At 43.2% G+C, this 16,754-nt stretch overlaps 1 protein-coding gene across 3 annotated transcripts in view; it reads right to left on the reverse strand.

Moving 5' to 3' along the window:
* ARMH4 (armadillo like helical domain containing 4) overlaps nucleotides 1–16,754 on the reverse strand; it is a 75,239-nt gene that overhangs the window by 16,416 nt on the left and 42,069 nt on the right. The window lies entirely within an intron of this gene.

Genomic DNA, 16,754 nt, shown 5'->3' on the forward strand with positions numbered 1-16,754 from the left:
TTTGCCCGCGCGTGTAAAAAAACCTTAAGCTGTGCCTCCTAGACAATTGAAAAATGCTGTGCGCAGGTGCTGCACAAAACAGCTGAGGTTGAAAAAGCAGGAAATAAAGGTCAGGTAAGAGCTTGGGCAGGCGGGTGGGCCAAACAGCAGCAAACACAAAAACGGTTCGGTGTCTGCTGCTCTTCAGAGCTACCGGTTCTATAGAGCCAGGCAGAACCAGTAGCATCCCACCCCTGCCTCCAAGGTCCCTTTCAAATCTGTAATTCTCCACTGAGCTGCTCCGAGCATCCAGAGAGTGGGAGGTGCTTAGTCTCTGCTCAGATAGGCTGGGCTTCATTGTTAGGATGCTCTTACTCCTCCCTGGCTCCTCCCTAGCGGCCCCCAGTTTTAGCTCAGCCTTTGGTGTGGTAGGCAGCTTATCCTTGGCCGGAGCAGGAACACTTTGAGGTTTGGATTTCTTTAAAATGAACTAGATTCTAAATTGCTCTCTTCTTAGCTCCGACTGCAATTAGAGGGAAGCAGTCGGACCAAATTGCAGATCGCCTATTGGCGATCTGGATGCATTCGCGTTCACAAGGCACATAGCGCCATTAATCGGCAGCCGCGTTTCCGGGAGACACGTGGTTCCTTCCTTCCCTACAAGCTTCTGTTATTGCCATTGCAATTCAATTCGGCACTGTTTAAACAGAGCGTGCTTTTCCTTCTACTTTTTTGCCAGTTGCGATTTCTCCCCTCGGAGAACGTGGAGGCGTGGGCGTAGGAGCCCTTATTGTTCCCTTCTCACCATTCAATCGCGTAGCAGCCGTTTTTAGTTTTTCTCTTACTCCGATTGAGCAGTGAAAGTTTCTACTGTGTTGGCGCCAAAATACGGCCAGCGCCATCTTCTAGGGGGCCCGGTGGCTGTTTTATTTTGGCACACATTCTAACGAACACCGCCATAAACACATTACATCGTGTGGCCATTTATTTCCTTAATAATATTTTGTGAGAGGCTTTTAACACCCTCTAAGTTCCTGGTGCAGGTTACAGAGGAAAATAAAGATTGTTTCAACTCCCTTTACTCCGGTTTCGGGGAGACAAAAAAATCGTATATTCTTGTTGGCTGCACTCACATTGGATATATATACAGATATTTATATATAGACTCAAAACACAGCAGCAAGCGACTACCAGGCTAAGTTCAGCCTGCGCAGACGGTGGTAGAGGGCCTCGTGTTCGTTTGGCCTCCTGGTTTTTCTTCTTGAGCGTTCTCAAATTGGCATACTTACCCATTAGTTCACTCAAACATTTATAGATATAAATAAATAAATAAATAAATAGATAAATAAATAAAAATAAAAATAAAAAATAATAATAAATAACTAAATAAATCAAAATAAAATAAAATAAAACAAATTTTCAAAAAAGGGGGAGAGAAAGTTCATAGGGTTCCTTGCCCCTGTGGTGGTGCAAGACCCCAGACGCGCTAACCGTCCACATAGAAATATATATATTTATATATATCTATATACAATTTCTCTATAATACAGATTCCCTCATAAATTGAGGTACCCGAGAATTGCAATGGCGAACAGAGAGGGCACTAGGACACAGACCTTAGATAAGTCCAAAAAAGCTAAGGGGCCATCAAAGGCCACAGAGAACGGATGCCACCAGACGCCAAAACGCACTGGAAAAGCAAATTGAAAGATGTACTAAGGAGGCTAAAAGAATTTCCCAACCTCCTCCCCCAACCCAGTTGCCTCAAATTCCACAGACTCCAGCGGCCCTAGACTTATGCATGCCATCCAGACCTACTACCACCGCGCAGGCCCCATCAGCTGTTCAGGCTTCAAGTCGGGTCCCAGAGGCGACCTTTACACCAACAGTGGCTGGCCTATGTCAGGAGGGGTTCCTGCCAGACGAAATTCTGGAAACAATGAGAGCTTGGATGGAACTGGCGATCTGCAGAGGAATCGCAGAGGGGGTGCAACAATCCATGATGGCCAGATAGAACCCTACGTCGGAATGTGATTCACAGTCAGTAAGATCCCTTGGCAGAACTGACCTGCATTATCCTCAGGTACCTCCCCAAGGGGAGTTTTCTATCATTCCACACATGCAGTCACATGGGGTACAGGAAGAGGGAGAAGGAGAGGATCAGATGGAGCAAATAGATGCAGTATCAATTCAAGTTAGTGAAGCCCTATTGGAGGCAGATTCCCCAGACAGAGGAATGTTAGATGACAAGGGCATCAAGCCTGACCAACCTACCTTTTCGGGGCTGTTCCATCCACAACTTTTCAAAGGTCTCCTTTTCAAGGCCAAGGCCAAAGCTCGTCTCGAGAAGCCTCCCTCTATCCAACAACCCGAATCTCAAGAAGAGTCAGATGACTTGATTTTCTCACAATCCATTAATGAGGTTGATATCATTCCAGTTCCACAAATGTTTTCGGATCTCATCCAGAAATAGTGGGCCTCAGCAGCAGTTTGTCCAGCCCCCACAACATTTGATAAAAAATTCTTTAATCTAGCTTCAGAATTTTCTAATTCCTTGAATACCCCTGAAGTAGATGAGCCAGTAGTGGCCTTGGCATCCTCCTCCACCATTCCCACCGAAGCAGAGGAGGCCCTTAAGCCAGAGGAGAAGAAAGCCGAGATAGCTCTCCAAAAGGCACATCATTCCGATGCGTGGGCCATAAGGGTGGCAACAGCCGCGTCCTTCTTCACTAGGTCCTCCCTCAGATGGCTCCGTCACCTGAGGGACACCATACCAAATTCTAATGTCAGGGCACATCAGGACATCGCCAAACTAATGACAGCAGCAGTTTTCTGCGGATGCTACATACAATTCGGTCAAATTTTCAGCTCAAGCCTTAGCATCGCAGGTTACTGCCCGTCACTTGTTATGGCTTAGACATTGGCAAGCTGATACCAAACACAAATGGAAACTGGCCTCTTCCCCAATTTCGGGCGATAAATTGTTTGGCGCTGCTCTAGATCCGCTGCTGATTGAGACCAGAAGCAAAAAGAAGATTCTCCCCTCCCTCCTTCGTCGCTCAGACAACAGAACCTTTCAGCCCTTTCAGAGAGGCTCCTTTCGTCCCTATTATCAAGGTACATTCTCACCTATTCCAGAGAGTCTCAGGATATGGGGTGCCCCACAGTCAGATAGATCAGAATTCGCTGATAGAACACACAGGGGAGCACAAGGGAGAAGATCATTTAGAGGAATAGGGAGCAGGGGTTTCCGACGCCCAAGATAACTCCAGGGATTTCGCTCCTATTGGAGGACAGTTAAGACTCTTTGCAGACCATTGGGACTCCTCTACATCGGATTCCTGGGTCCGTGACACTATCAGATTTGGCCTAGCTCTGGAATTCCGCTCCACTCCCCCGGACTTTTTCATGAAATGCCCTCTCTCCAGGGATCCTGTTAAAAGGAACTTGATGGAGACAGCGATCAAGCATTTATTGGAAATCAAAGCCATCCAACCAGTAGCCCGAGATCAACAAGGGTACAGGTTCTATTCACTACTTTTCGTAGTCCCTAAGAGTTCGGGGGGATGGAGGGCAATCCTAGATTTAAAAAGACTAAACCGTGCTCTAGTCTATCGCAAATTTAAAATGAGTACGTTGCAAACCATTCTGCTTAGCATAAGGAAAGGCGACTTTTTAACTTCCATTGACTTAACAGAGGCTTACTTACACATTCCAATTAGACCTTCTCACACCAAATTTCTCAGATTCTGTTACAACAACCAACATTTTGAATACGTTGCCCTGCCCTTTGGGCTGTCATCTGCCCCAAGAACTTTTACAAAGTTTCTGGCAGCATTAGCTGCCCCGCTTAGGGGCACTCCTGTCAGACTACAATGCTACCTGGATGACATTTTGATCTTATCTTCCTCGTCTAGGCAGGCAGAATGGGATACTCAAATTACATTGCAAACTCTTCGGCAACACGGTTTTTCCATCAATTGGGCAAAGAGTCAGTTGTATCCTTCAACTCGATTATCTCACTTAGGCTCAGTAATAGACACGATGGAAGGAAAAGTTTTTCTATCCCCGGAGAGACAGGAGAGCATTAAAATTTTAGCTCAGAATATCAGAACCCTAAAACGGGTTCCTCTAGCTGATTTATCAAAATTACTTGGGAAAATGATCTCCTGTATTTCTATTATTCCTTGGGCCCGGTTCCACGCTAGATCGCTCCAATGGTTCCTACTTTCACACCAAAAATCGGGGCAAAGCAACTCCAAGATTCGAGTTCTAGTACCTGCAAAAGTCCTGATTTCTCTGCACTGGTGGACTGTTCCGGTCATAAACAAGGGTTGTCCATTGAGGGAGCCCCACAGACTCACCATCACTACGGATGCCAGCCTGTTTGGATGGGGAGCACATTTCCAGTCCCTATTGGCTCAAGGTCGTTGGTCAGGAACAGAATGATCGAACAGGATAAATTGGTTGGAGCTCAGGGCAATCCATCTAGCTCTTTGCAGCTTTCTGCCACATATTAAGACAAAGAACATCCTCATATTTACAGACAATGTCACTACAAAGGCACATATTAACAGACAAGGGGTCACTCATTCGAAACAACTCATGAGAGAAGCAAAGAGACTGTGCCTTTGGGCGGAAAGGAATGTGGCTTTCATCAGGGTGGAGCATATTTCAGGACTAACAAACACACAGGCAGACTGGCTAAGCAGGGCTACAGTCGACCAATCAGAGTGGCGCCTGCACCCGGAGCTGTTTCAGCAGGCAGTACAGAGGTTCGGCTTGCCAGTTATAGATCTGTTCGCTTCTCCCCTGAACTCGCAGCTTCCGAGATTCATTTTGAGATACCCATCCCATGGGGCGGAGAACATCAACGCCTTTCATTGCCGATGGCCACAGGGACTCCCATACGCTTTCCCCACCACCACCACCACTGATACCCAAGGTGATCCAGAAGCTACTGGACAAGAAAGCAGACCTGATCTTGGTGGCTCCATACTGGCCCAGGAGGCCGTGGTTCACGGATCTCAGGGGTCTCTCCACAGAAGAACCGTGGAGAATCCCACTGCACAGAATTCTGCTCACCCAGGGACCGATCCAACACTGGGACCCTCAATGGCTGCACCTAGCCATTTGGAGGTTGAGCGGAGACATCTAAGAAAGGGGAATCTCTTGACCAGAGTAATCAACATCATTCAAGCTGCTCGGCGACCTTCAACGAGCCGCATATATAATACCACTTGGAATATTTTCTATAAATGGTGCACCAAATCCAAAGCGCATCCATTTTCTCCGTCAGTGCCACAAGTTTTAGAGTTTCTTCAAGATGGGCTTGATAGGGGTCTCGCACCAAACACTTTAAGATGACAGGTGGCGGCTATTGCCTCAGTGGTGACCTGGAAAGGTCTAACATCCATCTCACACCACCCAAGGATAAGGAGTTTTCTTCGAGGTGCCACAAATTTATGTCCACCAGTGGTACATCGTTATCCGACCTGGGACCTCAACAAGGTACTCACAGCACTCACAAAGGGCCCATTTGAACCACTGAAAACTACCAGTTTCCATTTTCTCACATACAAGGTAGTTTTCCTCATAGCTATAACATCAGCACGATGTATCTCAGAAATAACAGCTCTATCGGCCGTAAGGACCTCTGTATTTTTCATACAGACAGAGTGGTTCTCCATCCAGACCCCACGTTCATACCAAAAGTCAATTCTGCTTTCCACAGGGCACAAAAACTTGTTCTCCCAAATTTTTGCCCCAGGCCTTCTCAGGGTCTAGAACATCAATGGCACCGACTGGATGTCCGCAGAGCTCTCAGTATGTACTTACATCGAACGGCTCCCTTCAGGAAAACTGAAGCCCTCTTTGTATCCTTTCAGCCAACCACTCAGGGCCATAAGGTCTTACCTTCTACTATAGGCAGGTGGCTGAAAGCCACAATAGCCAAGGCGTACGAGACTCAATCATTACCCATGTCTAGGGGCATCACAGCACATTCTACAAGCGCAGCAACTTCAGCGGCCTGGGCCACACAAGCCCCTATAGCAGAAATATGTAGGGTGGCAACATGGGTTTCCCCATCTCCTTTCATTAGGCATTACAAAATTGATGTCTTTGCTTCTGCTGAGGCCTCCTTTGGAAGGAGGGTGTTACAATGAGTCCACTCGGACAGGGGGGGGGCTCCAGACCAGACAGAGACCCTCCTGTAGGTCAAGCCAAGCTTTGGTATGTCCCACTCTCTGAATGCTCGGAGCAGCTCAATGGAGAAAGGGCACTGGTACCTACCTGATACACCCATTCTCGGTGAGCTGCGACGAGCATCCAGCCCCACCCAATATCCATCTGGGGGGATCCTGGTCTGGCCAACAACTAATCTAGAAATATGTAAATAGTAGTAGTAGTAGTAGTAGTAGTAGTAGTAGTAGTAGTAGTAACCACAAACAAACAAGAGAGTCAAGAGGGCGGGGGTTGCATCACCTCGTCTTCGCCAAAACTGGGGGACGCTAGGGAGGAGCCAGGGAGGAGTAAGAGCATCCTAACAATTAAGCCCAGCCTATCCGAGTAGAGACTAAACACCTCCCACTCTCTGGATGCTTGTCGCAGCTCACCGAGAATGGGCATATCAGGTAAGTACCAACACCCTTTCTGTTATTATTCTGACCGGTTCTATGCTGGATTATTCTGTCCCTTTTACAGAAGCTCATTGGGAAGAAAGGAAGAGGAAGACAGCAAGAAACCAGACAAAAGGAGAGAAAGAATAATGGCAGCAATCACTTCCTTTTGGCTTTGCTTGTTTTTTGCAGTGCAATGCCTAATATATTTACCCTACTCCAGTTTCCAGGAAATACAGCCCATAATACCTAGCATTCTCCACCTCTCCTTTAAAGATGCAGGGGATGCAAACTTAATTCAGAGTGTCTCCTAGTTACATCCTTGCTTTTTGTCTCTAGTGCATTTAAATGAGTCTGCATTTTTCATAGTACCCTCAAAATAGTATTATTTTCTAAACCAGGTCTGCAGCCCACTATATTGCATGCCCCCCCCTCCTTAAGCAGCTTGTCAGTCTGGTTCCCTGGGGATATTTTTCCCTTTCTCCCACTGATTATTTGAGAAAGCTGGAGGAGAGTAATTTTTCTATCGACTTGTGCTTTGTCAATTCTTCATATTGCTAATTGCCTAATTAGACACTCCAGCAGGGTTAAAGCATCTTTAATGGAGTTCTGCATCTCCTTCCCCTCCCAGCTGAAGGTCTTCATTTTTTTGAGTGGAAGTTGTCTGTTTTATATTTGGGCTGGAATTGGGCAGCTGAAAGAGACTGACTGTACTCTTGCAAGGTGCCTGAGTCACAGGTATGCACTTCCATTATGCAACCAGCAATTTAGCTATTACTAGACAACCCATGCCCCATTGGGTCATTGTTTCAGAAATAATATTTCTTTATCTTAAAACTGTGAGTGGGCTAAAAAGCAGTGAGAGCAGGAGTGACTTCCCACTTCCTGCCAGCTCCCCTCTTGAATTTCTTTGTAGGAAGCTGGCAAGATCAGAAATCTTCCTTCCTTCCTTCCTTCCTTCCTTCCTTCCTTCCTTCCTTCCTTCCTTCCTTCCTTCCTTCCTTCCTTCCTTCCTTCCTTCCTTCCTTCCTTCCCCCTTCCCTCCCTCCCTGTTCCTTCTTTCCTCAATCCCTTTCTCCTTCCCTTCCACCATTCCTTCATTTCTTCTCTCCCTCCTCTTTCCTTCCATCCCTGCCTACTTCTCCTCCCTCCCCCTTTCTTCTCTCTCTCCCTATCATTTCTTCCTCCATCCCTCGCATTCCTGCCACCTTCCCCATTTATTTTGCTTGTGGGAAGCCTGCAGCAAGCGTAGAACAAGAAAATTAGCTTGTATACCTGCCAGTGGACCCTGAGGTTCAACTAATACATGATGCAGAACGTTCACAATTCTAGTTTTCCTGCTTTTTTAAATTTCAAAGCAGCCACATAAGGCTGTTACTTGGATTGTAGGAATAATTATGAGGATGAGACTCAACTGTTTCCTCCTGCAAATGCTTCCCAGTCTAGTTTGAATTTGCTACAAAATGGGATGGAGGTTAATATACTGGTATTTAAAACTGCAGGTTTCCGTGAGACTAAATGGATGACAAGGTGATTCCCAGGAAAGAAACAGTATGGGAGAGAAGAGTTAAGCCCTTTCTCTTGCAAACCATCTCCCCAGATAAATTATCAACACTTGCAATATTGACACTTTCAATAATAAGGTATTTTTGAAATAAAGATAAACAATATAACTCATCTCTACATAAATGATTTTGATCAAGCAACAGCCTCTTGTCTAGGTTGGGTTAAAATATCTTTCTGCCTGTATTTTCCATCATATGCTCACCACAAAAATAATATACCTCCACTCAAATATTTCCAAGGCTTAACATCTAATAGGACTACTGTGCCCCAGCTCCTGCCAAATTAGCAGTTCAAAAGCATGCAAATGCAGCTAGATAAATAGGTAGCACTTCAGTGGGAAGATAACAGCGTTCCATGCACCTGGGCATATAGTCATGCTGGCCACATGACCACAGAAGCATCTTTGGACAACACTGGCTCCCTCAGCTAGGAAATGGAGATGAGCACACAAACACACACACGCGCACACACAGAGTCAGACACAACTGGACAAGCGAAGCCTATACCTTTTTTTAATTTAAGCTGCACAAATCTGGCCAATAAAGGGCAGCAAAGAGATCACTGCACTCCAGTTATCAGGTATTCCAGGGATGGACCCAAGTTATATACCCAATCATGGTAAATCCCAAGCCTTCTGAAAAAATAGCTAAGATTTTTAAAAGCATCTCAGAGGTAGGGCTACTTTAAGGAATTTGGGAGCTCCCTTTACACATAGTCCTAGATTAACATGGCACATGGAAATGGAGGTAGAAAAACATGATTTGGGAACAGAAAAGTGCATTTACCATGCAATATAAAACATTGCTTAGGAGAATGACTTAATTGACCCAACCTATCCACTGGTTAACATGGAGCATTTGGTGGACTTGTCTCACCCCTTCACCTCTACTCCTCAGGGCAATCTTCCCATTAGCTAATATGTAATTGCTTTAGCCAATGCATACACCTCCCCTTCTCCCTTTTTAAGGAATCTTGGCATGGGATGAGGGGGGGGGCAGCAAGGGCAAGCTGTCACAGCCTTCACATCCTGCGCTGATGATAAGGGCTATGCACACTTTTCCAGGCAGGTTATTTACTCCACAGGGTGCTTTCTGGGAAAGAAGTGAAGCTGTACTATGATGTCCCCAGTTGGCCTTAAGGTAAGTTTTGTAGTTCTTCTATTTTGAAGTAGAGGCCCTTGGGTTCCTACTGTGACAGGTGAAGCGAAACAAACAATTACATTTTTTAAGATTGCTACGTCTGTTGATCAGTCCAGCTAACTGCATGATTTCCCTTCAACTTACAAAGCCTTTTGGAAACCGGAGTGGCCAGAGCTGTTGGGAAGTACAGAGACTCAAAGTTTATTTTTAGCTAAACAGGAGAAGGAGGAGATCTCAGGACTTGGATAGGAAGGCACGTATATATTAGCTTATTGCAGAGGTATTATCTAAATCAGGTAACAGCTGGTTCTGCCACAGCTCCTCACCCTCCAGCTGGACTGGCCCCTGGATACTAAGCCTGGATCTTGCTTAATGGGGAACTGGTCCAACCTTACTCCTGAACTGCAGCATTGTGCAAATCAAAGGAAGGGGATGCAGAGGATGTGAATGGACAGGTGACCAGCAGCAGCCCAAACAGAGTATCCTTGACTCAGTGAGTATCTGAGCAATAGGGTACCAAGTTTATAAAAGATGTAAATTTATTTAGAGCAAATGGCAGCATTTATAAAATTAAAGATGTACACACACTCCACACACACTCTTTAGTATACATTCCCTTTTATTCAGAGTAACTTATACATCACTTTCTACCCACCCTATCTATGCCATTCCTACTGAGCCAATTTCTCTGTGTTTCAACAAATCTTTGCTCCTTTCTCTTATGAGTTACTTAATTTTTTTAACCCCACTATTATTTTTGGTCAACTGAAGGTAATATACATATTTAATGTCCCTGTCTCCTATTTTCCCCAAAACAACAACCATGTGAGATGGGTTGGGCTCAGAGAGAGTTCTGGCCCAAAGTCATCCAATTGGCTGTCATGTCTAAGGGAGATTTAGAACTCGTCCTTCCTTGTTTTCTAATCTGGTACCTCAGCCTCTACGCTGGTGTTTTTCAGATCTGGCAGTTTTAAGATGTGTGGGCTCTAATGCTCAGAATTCCCCAGCCAGCATGCTGTCCCCAAGTAGTCTCGTATCCTTGTATTATGGGAATACAGGTCCCAAAATCCTTTGACATTGCCATACCTGCCATGCTAGAGGAACATTATTCTCTGTCATACTGGCCATGCAGTAACAGTTCTGAGGTAAAGCTGTCGATAAGTCCTGGAGCTCAGAAAACTAAACTTCTGCTCCCAGAGACGACTCAGACTGGATCCTGCAACATTACCCTGGGACATGCATATCTGCCTTCATTCATGCCACATCTTAGAATCCGTGTGCTTGTAAACAAGGAATGGTGTTAATGGGCTCTTTCCAGCAATGTGTAATAACAATGGAAGCTATTCGTCAACATGCAAAAGGATAATGGTGTATAATGAACTACAATTGTGCTTATTGCAAGTGAACAAAAGAAAAAGAAGATTTAAGAAAAGGAAAAGGATCTATTAACTCTTGGTGAAAGCTTCACTGTTGAAAACGTTTCTCGGGCTAAGATGCCTAAATTAAAAAAGCAATTGGCCAAAGGAGGCCAATGTCATTATTTAGATAGGCGACTAATTCTTTATGACAGCTCAGTGCTTTGCAACACTGACAAGTAAATGTTTTTTTCAGGACACAGACTAATAATCTTGAGATAGAGGCTGACTGCTGGGTATTTGGAGAAACATGGTATCAGTAGTGAGACAACATAACTGAAGATATGGCAAGGAAATGGGACAACATTTCTTACATTTGCTCAAACTTAAGTGGATAGACATTTTCTGAGAATGTTTCTGTCTGGATTTCTACAATCTTAGTATCAATAGAGGCCAGTTGGGTCATCTAACCAAGGAAACAATCAAACTAATCATCAAACTAATCAACCCAGAGTTCTCACTCAAGACAAAAATGTCCAGGCTCAAATGACCAAATTTTGGACACATTGTGGAAAAGGTGGAAGGAAAGATAAGAGGATGATTACCAGCAAAGTGAATGGCACCACTAGATCCTAAAGGACCCAGTGGATGAAAATCTATCGATGTAGTTCCTAAGAGACAGAGCCAACTTGATGGCACATAATCAATCAATCAATCAGTTTAGGCTACTGAATCCAATCCTGTATTCTGTGCAGGTAAAACATCTCTGAAACACCTTTCTCACCTCTGCTTGACCACTTCCACTGAAGGGAGCCCAGAATCACCCTTCTGATTACTCAATGCTTTTCTGACTACATCTCTCCAGGAGCAAGTAGGAGCTGGGCTCAGGGGCTAAATCGTTCCTTCCCATCTGTGATTTTTCTGAACCCAATTAATTCTACTGTTTCCCCCTTTTTACATAACATCCCTTCAGGTATTTGGGGTGAATTATCACATTTGTCCCCCACTTCTTACTCTTTTCAATTTCATGTTAAAGATACCCAATACCATCAAGCTTTTTAACAGAACTTATTTTTCAGTTGGATGACAAATTTCATCATGTCCTTTGAACCTATTCCAATTCACCTACACTATGTTATCATGCTAAAAAATCAAAAATTGTTCCAGACCTGAGTACTTTAGAATGAACTTGATGCAGTAATTGCTAAACTGGAAGCCAGAAGTGATTATATGTCTGATAGTACAAAGGCACCACTAATTACATTTATGTTGCCATAATATATTAGCAAAATTCAGTATTTAAATTAGAGAATCTTACTAAAGATTTTGTGAGAGTATGCATTTATCATCATTATATAATGTCTGTGTACTAAACTAATTAGTTCCACCTGTTCCTTTAAAAAAAATCCAAAATCCATAATTGAGTGCTTCATTTGCTAGGAGCAACAGACAAAGCATCGTTTCTGTGTTTTGCTAATTTGCCCCACTGAACAAGGAATCTGGCTGGGTAATTCTGGAAGTTAAAATCTACACATTTTAAAGTTGTAGGATTCCAGGACTATGGATGACATTAAGGGAAAAAAACAGCTCCAAAAATGGTTATGGCAAAACTGCATGAAAACTGCATAGCAAAATCCCAAGAAGTTGAGAAAAGGCATTTTTACCTTATTTTTTTTAATGGAGCAGGTTTTTTAATTGTACCTGTATTTATTTAGAGTATGGCATACAATGTCAAGGAAATCTACACATGCTAGACACAATGCAGCCCTGACAGCCTACATTGCTAGTTCATTCCATTCGGCGCTTGTACACCTATACTCGGTGCGTCACGGGGAGCAAACTAGCTATACACCAATTAGCTAGGAGTGCTTGTGTTGTTACTCTTCTAGACTCCTCCGCCAATGTGCCCTCGGCCTCATGTGGCAATGCCTTGCATCTGGCCAGATCCAGCACTGGCTTCTGCTCTCCACACACATGAACGCAGCTAGGTTTTTTTTCCCCCACCGAAGTGATAACCATTTATCTACTTGCAATATTGCCTGCTTTTAAAGTGTTGGGTGGGCAGGAGCTATGGATCAAATGACAGGAGCTCACTCTGTCTCATGGTGCTGGGGGCTGAACTGCCGGAGTGCACACCATTCCTGGCCGGTGGTTCCAGCATCATTAAGCCTCCACACCATCACATACCCACCAATTGCACCTCTGAAAGATTCCAATGAGTTTACATTTTTGTTTGGCAGGAAGCAGAACCAATTCCAGAAAAAAAATATTTTCTTTAATCCCCACCTACTAATTCTATTTCCAGATTAATGCCTTTTTAAAGTGATAAGAAGAAACAATTCCTTGGGTCGATTATACTGTCATTGGAAACTGGAAACCGAAAACAGCCACAGATAGCCTATACCATATATCAAATATATAAAGTCAAAATAAATACTCTACTGTTTCAATCCTGGCGATTTGTTTACTGAAAAGTAGCATTTCTGCAGGAGTTTTAATTTCCTTTGTCCTCATGTAGCCTTTTCCCTCCCCAAGCTCCTCCGAAACAATTGCAAAAATGGAAGAGATGAGAGCAAGACATCTGGATGGCAGATGTATTGGATTGTCATAATGCATCTTCCCAAAAGGCATTTATATCATACACACCATCCCCATGATTTTCTGTTGTCCTTTGGAGACTAGCAGTGATGGCTGCTCTTATTTACTAAAAATACTTCTATGACATTAATAATATTATTTTCTTTTTCTTTATATCATAGAGCTGGTAGAGGCCACTTCACCCATCCAACTGAACCACACACACAGAGAACAAAAATTCAGATACAAGCTCTCACACAACCACAAAGTTGGAAGAGACCATTTAGGTCATCAAGTTTAACCCCCTGCTCAGTGCAAGAAAACCGACAGAGTTATCTCAGACAAGTTGGCTGAACATATCCAATGGGAATAAGAGCCCACCATCTCTCTGGGTGACCATTTTCACTATCAAGCTGATCTAACATTTGTGATATTTTTTAAAAATTCATGTTAAAGACTTATATACTCATTTCATTGTGAAATGGCCCAGGGCATAAAAGTAGCATCTAATCAATTCTCTACTCAGCTCACTCCCTGTATCCAGGTTCCAACTTTTCTCAAAGGCTATAAGAACTTTCCTTTGTTTTCCCTGTTAATTAAAGCTGAGAGTCCATGGATATCCAATGAAATCAGACACTCCAGTCTATTCTTTCTGGCTTTTTATTTGAAAGAAGCAAATTGCCTATTGATTAATTGAATGGTGGGGTAGCCATTAGCATCTTCCTTCCCAGTGAAATGTCATTCTTCTGTGTGTGTGTGTCCCCATCACCCTGACTCCTGTATCTGTGCTTTCATTCCTCCTGAATTGGGTGCAATCTGGCTTTTCTCTTCTCCCAGAAAAACATCAGAAAAATCCTGGAGATGTTCAACAAATAGAACCCCATGAAGATGAAGATCAGGGAAAAAAGGCTAGTAAGCTTCACTCTCTCATTATTTCTGCATTTTAAAAAAATATTATTATTATTTTTTGTAAAGATTCATAAGGATACAACTGAAAGATGGAAACTCTGAGAATCTAACTGGAGTATCATGTTATAAATAATATAATGAAGCTTGAAGGATGCAGGTGTTGTTATAAGAGTGAAGATCTTATTTGCCCTCCAGATATGACTGAATTACAACTCCCAGTATCCTTCATTACTGGCTATTTAAACAAGGAGCTCTGGCATTTGAAGCAATACCTAGACCACATATAAACCTAAAGTTTCAGCAACCTTAAGATGTGTGGACTTCAACTTCCAGAACTCCCCTGGAAGTTGGCTGAGGAATTCTGGGAGTCGAAATTCACATACCTTAAGGTTGCTGAAAAAAGAAACTCTGATCTAGAGGAATACAGATTCCATATACAGGTAGTCCTCAACTTACAGCAGTTCATTTAGTGACCGTTCAAAGTTACAATGGGACCAAAAAAGGGACTCATGATCATTTTTCACACGTACAATTCTTACAGCATCCTCATGGTCATGTGATCAAAATTCAGAGGCTTGGCAACTGATTCATATTTATGACGGTTGCAGTGTCCCAGGGTCATGTGATCACTTTTTGTAACCTTCTGACAAACAAAGTCAACGGGAAAACTAGATTCATTTACCAACCGTGTTACTAACTTAACAACTACAGTGATTCACTAAACAACTGTGGCAAGAAAGGTCATAAAACGGGGCAAAATTCACTTAAAAACTCACTTAGCAACAGAAATTTGGGGCTCAACTGTAGTCATAAGCTGAGGGCTACCTGTAATTTTCTTGGCAACAAAAGATACATAGTTTGACATTGCCTTTACTGATTTTGTTTGTTTTTAATTTCTTAATTTACCCTAAATCCCTGTTCACTTAGGGAGCCTCTTATATAAATACTAACCATTTTTAACCTTGCTTAGTTTTTTCCCCCAAGGTCAGCCAAGGTCAGATGGATGCTGCTTCTGGACTAGCCGTGCAACTGATGCTCAAATGCTCCTCCCAGAGGCACGTGCAAAATATGTTCCCAGATCAATCAATGAATATTCATCTCAGATTGGAATGAACACTTAATCCACTGATGGTTTTTGTCTTCCTAAAAAAATGTTTCAACTCCAAGCTCCTCAGAAGATTACAAGCCTAATCCTTTCCCTTTCTGCTATCTTTTCCATTCAAAATTCATCATTCCTTCTCCAAGCTTCCTACAAAAATAGTAAAAACAAAAAGGAATGCAAACAGATGAGTGCTCCCATTCCACTTTGCCAATTACAATAACTTTGTTTAAATTTGCAGGCCAACAATGCTATTTGTAGCTGAAAACAAAAAACAGTGGAGAAAAGACTCAAGGAAGTGCAGAATTATTCTGTCTGGACTATGATAAGATTTCACAGCTTCTCCTTTGACAAGTGGGTCCCCCCCGCCGACTCCACTCACTGGAAAATTCTGGGATTTGAATTCCACATATCTTCAGGTTGAGAAACATTGTTCTAAACTCTTGAAGGCACTGACAGACTTTGCTATACCTCACAGTGAACCCAATAACCTTTTACTGAGACAATGAACATTCAACTGGCTAAGGAGAATTTTGCAGCACATACATACTGCCTTCCCTCAAATATCCCTAACAGTAAAGAAACACTGAAATTCCATTTCCCTAAAACTGGTAGGGTACACATTTATGTATTACTTTTATTTTGATTTTTTCCTTTCAGATTTTAATTTGGCACACTTGAGGAGGGGGGGGGGGTCACCTGATTATTTTGTTTCCTTGTTTCAACAACAGCCAATGTACAGTAGTATCAAAGGTACCTTGGACTAGCTGTGAGATGAAGCAATAAGTTATGCTACCCAAGGTAAACAATACTTTCTAATCAGAATACCACATCAACAAACAGCACTGCTTGTTTAACTTCTCTGCCCACACACCTGGGGAAACAGCTAGGCCTTCATAATCTTAGGAAAGGGTAACAGGGTTGGTGCCATTGGATGTCCAGGATGATGCTGTTCCACAAGGCAGCAGTGTCACAGAAAAACCACAACTCCTGATCCAACAAGATGACGTTGTTCAATACAGAAGGAGGCATTCTCTCCCTGTTGGATCTGGTGAGAAGGAGCAGAAGCAGTGGGAGAAATGTCCCACAAGGAGCCTGGCCTTATGTCTTGTAGGGTTTTATAAGTAACAACCAGCACCTTGAATTCCACTCAGAAACCTACTGGGAACCAATATCATATGAGTACAGTGAAAATGTCCAAAATTGACAGCATAAATGCATTCCAGACTAAGTTCCCAATGCTTTTCAAGGACAGCCCCACATAAAGTGTGTTAGAGTAACCCAGAAAGGAGATGACAAAGACATGGATTACCACAAACAAGGCCTTTCAGTCCAGAAATGGGCACAATATGTAGAAGACAAATCTTGCAAAAGTCCAGGTTATGGTTGGGGGTAAATAGAATGAGTGGTCACATAACTCTTCAGTGAAAGGTGGGATATAAATTCAAATAATTGCATTGATAACTGCAGTGAAAATAAGAACTTCCTTTTCAAGCATAGAGACTTTGCT

This window comes from Notechis scutatus, chromosome 1 (genome assembly GCF_049901735.1).
Source record: "Notechis scutatus isolate UNSWTSFEM ecotype Mainland chromosome 1, rNotScu1.2, whole genome shotgun sequence".
NCBI lineage: Eukaryota > Metazoa > Chordata > Lepidosauria > Squamata > Elapidae > Notechis > Notechis scutatus.